Source organism: Fulmarus glacialis, unplaced genomic scaffold (assembly GCF_000690835.1).
Source record: "Fulmarus glacialis isolate BGI_N327 unplaced genomic scaffold, ASM69083v1 scaffold7152, whole genome shotgun sequence".
Lineage (NCBI taxonomy): Eukaryota > Metazoa > Chordata > Aves > Procellariiformes > Procellariidae > Fulmarus > Fulmarus glacialis.
The window spans coordinates 13,006-23,695 of NW_009199697.1; the positions used below are offsets into that span (position 1 = coordinate 13,006).

The following is a 10,690-nucleotide window of genomic DNA, read 5'->3' on the forward strand; positions in this document are numbered from 1 at the left end:
GGAAATCAGCCAATGCATTCAACCATTTAAAAACATCTGAAATGCAGAACATTTTAAATGTATCAGTTCAAGCAAAATATTTCTCTCCAATGGTTAATCGGAAGGTGAGCTAGAATTTTTTTCAGATAATATGGGCCTGCTAAACAGATGAAGAGCAAGCCTGCCAGATAGTTTTAAACATTATAGCACCTTATGCTTCTACGAATTGTACTAATTTTACACTAGTATACCTCTAGCAACGGTGAAAAAAGAGTTACTCATGAGTTTTACAGCATGACAGCAATTCAGATTAATTTCTGAAGACACAGGACACATATCTGATCAGTCCACATAGTCCTTCTTTCAAAGAGTTCTTTAACAGTCATTGAGGCTATTATTTATCAAAAACTGCAGTCAACAACTTAGATATTACAAATAATATGTTTTACTGAAGTATGAAGAATATTTGCTTCCATGTAAACGTATGGCTAATCATTCCTCCAAAATCTTATTGCAGTATTTGATATTTCTTGTCTTGCAGGTTTCTCCAGTACCTCCCACGGAAAAGTGTCTTCCATTTTTCTGAAGGGATATTGACAGAAGTTAATTGTAAAAGAAAACTTTCTGCAAGATAGATGACTAAAGGTAACGGAGAAGATCCAAAAACTGGAAGTAGGATGGAGCGCATTCAACAAGGAGTCCGGAAACGTACACTTTTGGCAAAAAAAAAAGTGCAGAGCATAACAAAAGATGATGTTAAAAGTTATTTATTGAGGAATGCCTTTGTGCTCTTCACCGTTGTTGCTGTGATTCTTGGTGAGTAATTTGTTCAATAGGAATATTCTGTTCTCCAATGCATTTGACAATGACGATTTGCCTGAGCGATTTGCATTACAAATGAGATCCCAAATTCTTCTGTACTGATAAGAATGTTCTGGCTTGGAGAGTTTTCACTTTGACAGCTGCGTGTTTAGGGAGGAGCCATTTTAATTATTTTAGTATTCCTAAGGAGAATTTCAGTGGAAAAAATAAGCTCGTTTATGGATTTTTCTCTTAAAGAATCAAATACAATAACTGAATTAAATATTTTCAATGAAATCTTTTTCTACCAAAGCCAGCTGCAGCAAAAAGCTCAGGATGTAGCTTTTATTTACCTAATCTATCAAAAAATAACACCTTTCAATGGCAAACAGAGGTCCTCAACTAATAAAATGAAGTGACATTTCTAAGCAAAGGTATATATTGGAGCCTCAATCTTTTCAGTTTTCCCTTGATAAATGCAAAACAATCAAACCTAAGTACAAGCTTATGCTCTCTCAGTCACTTGCAATCTTACACATGCATCTTTCAGATGCAATTGGGGCAACAATGGCAATGCTACTCATTCAAAGGCCTGCAAGATAGCACCTGATTAAATGCCTTTTTTGAGTATATGGAGAGGAATCTAGAACATCAAACAGCGTTTAGATTTGGAATGCACCAAAATGTAAATTTAAAATATTGCTACATATTTTGAATTTACACTATAAAGAGAATCTTCTGAGAAAAATATAACATTTTTTAAACAAATTTGCCTTTATATAATTACATGATCATTTCTGGTAATTTTCCTTTAACTACAGATTTTCTAAGTAACACCATATGTTTCATGAAATACCATTCTTTATAGTGTGAGCAAGAACATTATGGCTTTACCCTACTACTTTCATATTTATTTTCTAATTAGTTTAAAATATAAAACTATGAATCTGGTCATGAAAACCCAATTGTTAGCACTTAAAGATAGGGGTATATATCCTACATCTATGTAGGCTCTAATGTCCTTGATAATGCTGTTCTGCATAGATCTGCTTGCTATGTTTCTACAGCTTTTTTAGGAATTAAAATTTTAGGGCTTTACCATTATTGTTGCTTGATACCACATCTGCAGGGTTATTTTAAATTAATTTCAGGTTTGATGGTCTTTTTCTGGGAGTACTTTATTGGTAAAACAAAGTACTTTATTGCTATAACAGAAATGTACTGACATTTATCTCTCGTGTTTATCAACAGTATTTGATCATAAGTGCTTTTAATTCCTAAATAAGAATTTGTTCAATGCAAAAACCCCAATAATATCAGGGGTAAAAAATATAGGCATTTTATCTATAACGGTCAGGAAAGGCAGAGCAAATTAAGCAGGTTTTGAAACACTGGACAACCTCAAAGGATTGCAATTCTTAGATAGTCACCTGTCTATACTGCACAAGATCGATGTGCTCTTGCAATTTTTTCACTGTCATCTAGCTCAGTGTGACTCCCATAAATTTGGCAATGTGGGAACAGAGATGTAGGCTGGACAAGTGTTTTTACTGTTATTGCATGTTCCAATTAGCTTTAGATGACTAGTGACAAACGTCTGCCCACAGCTCCACTACCACCTACAGCCATGGCAGAGTGCCAGTAAGGCTGAAACACAAGTTGGAGAACTAATGAAAATGTGCAGCCTAGGATGAGCCGGCTGCTCCAATTCTGCTCATGAATCTATGGACGTATCTGGTGTAATATATGGAAAAATATCTTCTCATTACTATGACGGAATATTCCAAAATTTTCTCACATTTTTTATTTGTGGTGTAATTTTACGGTATAGATATGATTAGAACAGTAAGTTCATACTTGGTAGCTCATAAAAAGGTAAGATTTGGGCTTTTGGAGAGTTTTTTGTTGTTGTGGAAATAGCCAGAAGTAGGGAGCAGTTGGCGAAAGAGTTTGGAAAACGCTGAGTGGTTGAACTCCATCTGTCTAGTTTGGCAAGGACTAAATTGCTATAATCTCTCAGTTATTTGGTGATCTGTGGAAAATCAGATGGTGGGCTTGATCCCTTTCTTAGCAGACAGTAATCAACATTGCGAAATTAACCAACCAATTAGCAACACTGGCTGTCTCATCAGAGATGCTTGGATGTGAGTGTAGGTGGAAACCAAACTATACTCAGGCCAGGGTTGAATCATTTACAAGAAATGATGCTTAATGCTCTCTGTAATCTAAACAGACACATTACATCAGTTTTTAGGGCTGTCAGTCCAGCAATTTTCATAAAGAGTAAACTCAGGAAAGACAAAATTTTAGCTTTAAAAAGAACAACATTTCTTCAGAAACATTTCTTTCAGGCCTCTTTTGTCAAGGGACTGACATGAAAAAGCCTATTTAATAGAGCATTTCCGATTTCCTTGCTGAGCAGGTTTGATGCTGGTAGAGGTTAAGTCGATAGGATCGTATGTCTTAGCCCAGTTTCAGGACTGTAGTTTATAACAGGCACTTGAGTTTGTGTCTGTGGAAACATGCACTTTGTTATGAAGTGGGTAGCTGCAACATGCATTTGTTTGTGTTGCATACTGATATTTTGTAGTAGAGATTTTCTGGCATTCACATGATAAGGAGAAATATAGCCATTTACCCTAACTTCTGCTGTTACTCTGATTTTAAACTGAATTCTGAACTGAATTCATTAGCTGCTACAATACAAAATCAACTAATCTTTAAAAATCTGATGATGATGATGTGACAAGTTATAATTCATGCTGAGAATTACTTAGCACCATTCTTCATTTCCCAAAAACTTCAAGAAAGGTCCTTCTGACTTCACATTCTGTATAGGTCGGGTCTGTCTAGCACACCGTCATTATCATCGTTGTTGCTATTTTTAGTGAAATTTAAACTGCTTTCAAGCCCTTGAGAAACTTTGAGAAAAGCATGGTCAATAAGTGAGTTATGATGCAGGTTTTTAGATTCTTCTATTACACCTAGAAATACTAAATTAGTTTTCTGCAGTCGATCTTGGCAAGAGCCAATATATGAGAACAATTATGTGAAGCGAATTTGGGAAGCTAACTTCTGGTAAATTCAGAGTGTCACGATGACCAAGAGCAATTTAAGGTAGGCTAGGGGTCATGGTGGCTCATGGAAAATCTGCGGGAAGTCTTACAAACTTTGAAGTGTTAGCCAAATTACTGGCAAAATCTCAGGCAGTGCCCTCTCTCCCACGCTACTTAGTTCCATCATCCTGTCCCCAAAATGCCTTCCTTTCAGATACCCTTCCTTCAGCGGATTGTCTTGATTCTCTTCTTCTTACCTCCCATTTTCCAAAAATGTCGCAGGAGTCCAGACTTTACTCTGGCAGGACTCCTAAATGCCAAAGAATCTCCTGTGGATTCTGATCTTGTACTGAAGGAAAGATCGAGACACACAGAGCCGATGAGCAGAGATCCTGAGAAGCTGTTCACAGAGAAATACTGTTTTAATTGAGGGGCGTAGTGACATATGGGGAGGTTGTGGAGCAAGTACTATAAAAAGCAGTTTCTGTATAGTTATGAAGCCATTATAATTCCAAATCATTAGCTAAAATCCTCTTTACACTGCCGAAGTTATATGCTGTAGTTGTCCACTGGGGCGTTCAAGGGAGATGAAGGTGGATCCAGTTCTGTTTCCTGGCTACCTGTCCACCGAAGGGAGCGCAGGACTGGCTGTGTCATTGAACCCAGTCTTCTGTAATTGCGGACAATCTTACAAGAGATGTGAAGTGTAGATAGGCCCATACAACATCTGCTCTATAACAGCATGCACCATATATAAGATTCCAAAACTTTCCAACATCTTTATAAAAAAAACTAATTAAAAGTACAGGAAGTAGACAGGAGAGGTGAAGGCATTGCCAATGCCCCTATGTCCCTGAAAAAAAGCAGAGTTAAATAAAGCCTCAGACGATCCTTCATAATACAGAAGGCAAAAACCCCACAAAATCCCTAAAATATCTGAACAGTGAAAAGCTGTGCAGAGTAGCTGATTCTCCTATCTCAACACGCTCCTGGTCTGAACAACAGTTTAAAATTAGTCCTAAGGGGTACAAGTCTGTAATTCACAGGTAGACAGAATCCTGGATAACGCCCACAAAAAAGACAGTCTCTTGTGTGTTGAAGTGACACCTTTTCTGCTACAGGCAGATCCTCTGTATCCACTGAAGACTGAGTCTGGCATACCCAGAGAAGGGTATTTGACCCCATTACACACTGACAATGAACACGATGACAGTGCCTAAGGCAGCCTTGGTAAAATTTGCATGAGAACAAAGCAAAGATCCATCATTATCGGAGAAACAGCTGTGGGACGTGAGTCCTAGGTGAGAGAATATATTAAAACATAAAGAGGGAAATGTGATACCATACAGAAGATTAAGATATATACAAGAAAATCAAGACAGTTTGGGGACCGCTAAGTTGAAATTAATTCTATTTATGCTGAACTCAGAGGCTGCCTCTGTCCCAACGCTCTCCTAAAGAACCTGCCCAGCGCAATTGCTTTCTCACTGAGTGACAAAACCTTCCTAAGTAATATTCTGAAAAAATTGCTAAGCAAAACATTAATTCTTTTTGAAGTTAAGAAATAGTTATAATTTTGGGAAAAAAACATAAGCAGACACTGCAAGATCCAGAGTAACACTTAAAAATTCAAAGATCCAAAAGGAGAAAAAGTATAGAAATACAAAGAACTTTAATTCTGCTATTAAGTAGCCAGTAATAAAAGTCAGACTGCGAAATACGAACAGTATGCTAGTTTAGCAGTTACTTGCAAAACAAAATTATGTTAATTTATTATCACAATCTTAATTTCTTATTATACACTCTGGTGTTACTGAAACGAAAAAGCACTGGTTGTTGGACTGCCATACCTGGCACAGAGTAACAACAATTAACTTAGCTAGTTTGTGAATCACAATTCACAAACAGGAAAGACAAAAAATGTGCTAAATATAGCCTTACTACCTTCTTATTTGCTCTAAATTGTCAAATGAGTGGACTTGCAAGATAGTGCTCAAAAGTAGTATGTCTGAGTGGTCATAAAACAATCCAGAGAAACATACATTCACTGCACGCTGCATACAGCTTGTGAAAACGAAGGTGAGATTCTCAAAACTCTTTCTAGAAATTAAATTTAAATTTATTTAGGTAATACCACTTCTTACAAAGCAGATTTCAAGGCTATCCTAGGGACAATATAGGAGAATAACCACATAAGACATGTAGGATGTTTACGTGGTTTCTCAGAGATTTTACAAGAAAATTCCCTGAATGCCAGTAGAATATGGCAATCATGCTATCAAAAGAGATGTTACAACAGAAACAGTGGTCATCTCAAAGACAGTAAAAAAAAATTTTGTGTTGAGTACCAAAGGGGACTAAAAAGACATTTCAGCTTTGAATGAACTAGTATTAGGACTTGCCAGTCCTTTCCACTGTTCAGTAGGCGTGCACTGTAGTCACTATGATGACTGCAAAAAATCATAAGCAAGGTGCCAAAGATTTGTACTCTGAGTAAATGTTTAATATTGTTGGATCCTTACTAGCACTCTAGCTATTGTGAAGCTAGAATGAGTTGTCATCTGCACTGGAATGCTTTTGAGTTGGCCACAATGAAGGTGTAGCTGAAGATGGCATGTTCAGTTGTTTATGAATTCCTGAAACTTTCATTCATGTGGCTTAAATTTCTCACATAATTTCTTGAAATAACCAGGCATCTAAAAGTTTCCAGGGATTTTATGATACTGAAGAAAAAATATTTTTATAAAGTACTTACCTTTTTAGGTGAATCAAGATCGAGTGCATTTGAAAAACTATACAAAGAAATCCAATATTAAAGAGAGGTAAATAAAGAAATTAGATCTTCTGGATGTTAATAAGGCTGCTAAAAAGTAAGATATAAATGCAGGCATTGTGATAATTTGTATTGTAGCACTGACTTCTAGATCAGCAGCTGAGAGATATTGACTTTTATATTTTTTCATGCCTTGTTAAAAAAATCAGATGTTCTGGAACCACCAGCTGCATAAAATAATCCGTGCAGTCACATTAGTTGTGTATATCCTCTGTCCATCCTCCCAATTCCTTTCGTTTACTATGCGTTCCCTTCAGATTTTGTATTTCATTCAGTTTCAGGTTACAACTCAGTTTCTTTGGGATTTAGCATATTTTGTCATGTATTTGTTTCTCACCATACAACAGCTCAGTTCAACCTGGTGCTTTGGAGCAAAAAGGCAATGCAAGTGATAAACAAAAAAATAGTAAGGAGTTAAGAGATTTCTTCCTCCCATACTAATTTCTCCAACTGTGTTGTTCGTAGAATATGCTATGGTGTCTACAATGTATATTAGAAAACAACTAACAACTAACAACTAATAACTTACAACTTTGGCTCCTGAGCAGGGAGTTTTAAATTAGTCATTGATACAACAAAAAATAGCGGGTATGGAATAGGGAAGAAACTGTGGAAAATAGATTCTAGAGAAATTTTATGAAGAGCTGGATTATTCCATTTATTATGTCAATCCATCAGACTTGAAATTGTACTGACACTGTACTTTTAATCTACAGGATGAAACCACGAGGTGTGTAACTTTTAAAAATCCATAAAAAAGAAATCTATTTTGATGATAGATTTTATAAGGCATTTTTTAACAAAAAAGGAACATAATAGGTCCAGTGAACTGTACAACAGTGAAAAGGAAAACAATTAAAAGCAGGAAAAGAGGCAAAGAAAAACAGAAGGATAACAGGAGAATCAGGAGGATAACAAAATGTTACTTACTCATATTTTGTGGTTGTTCTCCCATGTCCTTTCTCCTAGCAGCAGTTATATCCACCTTCTGAATTCTTGTTCAATTCTGTACATTGAAGAAATGCATTTTCTTGCTTGAAATTTGACATGTCTCTGTATCTTCTATGGACAGAAGATCATAAATGGAAATCAGCTTGACAGTTTCAAAGTGTGTGCTTGGTTTTCACCATCTACTGTAATTTGGCATAACTGAAAATTCATTTGTTCAAAAAAAGTCTATAAAAGATGGGGCTTACATGTTAAGCATTATTTACACTGAAACATAAGCTGGTCTCTCAAACTGGCTCTACTAAATGCTCTGGTTTTACAATTCACAAGGGCTAAATTTAAAAGAAACAATAAAATCGCGTTTGTATGAATATAGCAGGACCATTAATATGGGAATTCCTGGGAGTATTAACTAAAGGCATTTGATAAATAAGGCTACTGCATATATTTTGATGGTTTTAAAAATAATTTTCACTTGGGAATACATACATTAAACAAACACGGATGTTACAATCTAGTCCTTCAAAGCCTCAAACGCAAGCAAAGGAAGCTGCATATGGAAGCCAAATCTCAGAGGTGGATGTCTTTTTAGTGCATGAACAGGAGCTAGGAGACTCAAAAGGATAACCCCACAAGTCCACAAGCTAAGCATATAACTGCCTAAAACTTGCCAGGAGATAAAAAACAGACAAACAAACAAACAAACAGGTTTGCATTCCTACTCCCACTCCTTTCTGAGTGAGTCAGGACCATGCCAGATATTTTCATCCAGCCAAGATCCAGAAGCACAAGAGCCCTCACCTTAGGAATGGTGTCAGCAGCGCTTGAGGAATTGGCTTACTCTTTTCCTTTCAAAAGGCAAGTTACAGTAAGATGCAATTCTACCATTCTTTTCAAAGTTGTGTCATCAGGCAGAAGGAAATGCAAGACTTCTAAAGGCAAATACATATGCCAAGAGAGCAAAAGGCAGCATGACATTTTAACTTAATAGCTAAAACACTCATCTATAAGAGGGAGCCCTAGGTTGAAGTAATCCTTTGAGCAAGAACAGGAACACAGGGCATCCCAAATCCAGGTGATTCTCTGCATGCACGTAGAGTCGTGTTCAGTTTCTAGATCCCCAGGACTTAGCCTGGAATTAGGCAAATAGATGTTCAGGTCACAGCAATTCTGAGAAAAACACAAGCAGAATGGTGAGAAGTGAGGGGTCTTCCAAAACAAATGGAGAAGTGCCCATTAATTTTATAGATTTCCAGAACTAAGCTTTTTTACCTAGAGGGACTTTAAAGGTCATAGTTCGGACTCAGGTATTTACTACATAATTAAGTATCATTCCAGGTGCCACTTGCCCTTTGCCATTTTTGTGACCTTTAAGATAGGGAAATTCTGCCATTCTGAGTAACACCTAACAGCGAGAAGTGAGGTATCATAACCTATATGAAGGCTACACCTAAATTAATTTAAATTGAGGAAAAACAGGAAAGAAAGAAATGTAAAGGTAAGAAAGGAACTATGTAAACTTTAAGAAAGCAGCTTTCTTATCTGTTGGGAACTATTCTTTATGTGAGTAAAAACATCAACATTAGTCAAGAAAGTGAGGCAGCAAAGTAAATCCAGGCATGAAAAAGTTATTACAGTAACTTTGTAAAGCACTGAGTAGTACCATAATTCTAAGTAATAATTCACAAAATATAATCTGGCATATATTGTGAATGCCTGACCTTTTTTATAGGCATAATAAGAAATAATTCCTGAATTTTGATGGAATTATTTGGGGTTTTTTTGCATCAGAAGTATTTTTTCTATAGCTCAGAGATTAATAAGGGTACATAAACTAGGAGCAGTTTGTCTTTCAATAAAGTCTTTTGTCTGAGGATGACATCAGGAATAATGCTCCTATTCCATAAAGAACAGCCTGCTTCAGTGCCAGCAGTGAAAACTCTTCTTCATTCCAAATCCTCTACAAATGCTCTGCAATTTCTTGTCTTACAAATAACAACAAAAGAGAAATCAAAGATGATAAATAAGTACAGAAACAGTTCAAGGAAAACATGAAAAAAAATTAAGGAAAAATTTGAAGGCAAACAGAGAAGCAGAAGTTGGATAAAAAGAGAACAATCTTTTTGGACATGTTCTCAGAGGAAGAAAATTACCTCCTAATTAGGGAAGAAGGGCAAATGAACCAAATAACTAGAGAGAGAAGGAAAAAATGTATGAGTGTAACACTGAAGCCAAGAAGTAGCAAAGGACAGATTTCAGTGATTTTTTAAAAAACCTTTTAACAGCACTCAGATGCTGTTAAATCCTCAGATTTGGTATAAGAAGCGTCCTGATTTAGGCAGTAACTCATAAAACAGTGATTTTACTCATTCCTTAGTTACATCAGTTCTTCCTTACAGCTTCAAACTCCCCATTCCAATTGTATTCCTCTGTCCACAAAATACAAGGTGGGGCTGCTGCGTCTGCAAGCAAAGACAACATGCAAGTGCCCGGCCATAGCTATAAAGGCGTTTCAGGAGTTCAGGCACCTCAGAGTTAGGCAGTGCCAGGCAGAGGCTTTGAGTGTCTTAATTCTGAGCTGCGAATTAAGCGCCTACGAATCTGTGTTAACGTAGCTCCAAATGCCCATAAATGCCCATAAAATACATGGATATTACAAAATGCCTCTGGACCTCTGCAAATTGTAACTGAATAGTGATGTTAGAAGTCTGGTGTGGGTTTTTTGGAAGGTAATGGCTCTCACTAGCCCATCTTCAGGGACAGGTGCTCCTGACGCACCGTGACTGCAGCTCTGCGGCTCTGTCTCTCCTCAGCATAGCAGAGAGCACCACGGCACTCTCGTGACCCCTGAGCAAAGGAAACACACTGACTTCTCTTCTGATGCAGGGAACAACTCTTTGACATCAGTGTAACTCTTACGTCACTATATATTTCCTTTTCTCCGGACGTGTCTCTTTTTACAGCCTTAGAATTCTGGTCCAGGTGGAACTTCAGGTTTTTTGCCTGATGTTTTCTGGTACTTCACAGCTTAATTGAGGCAGGAGTTTCAGGTAAATTGCTTGATGTCTGGAAG

At 36.9% G+C, this 10,690-nt stretch overlaps 1 pseudogene; it reads left to right on the top strand.

The window, feature by feature from the left end:
- The first annotated feature begins 614 nt into the window (after positions 1-614).
- Positions 615-803, top strand: LOC104073525 (annotated as a pseudogene).
- The last annotated feature ends 9,887 nt before the right edge of the window (positions 804-10,690 follow it).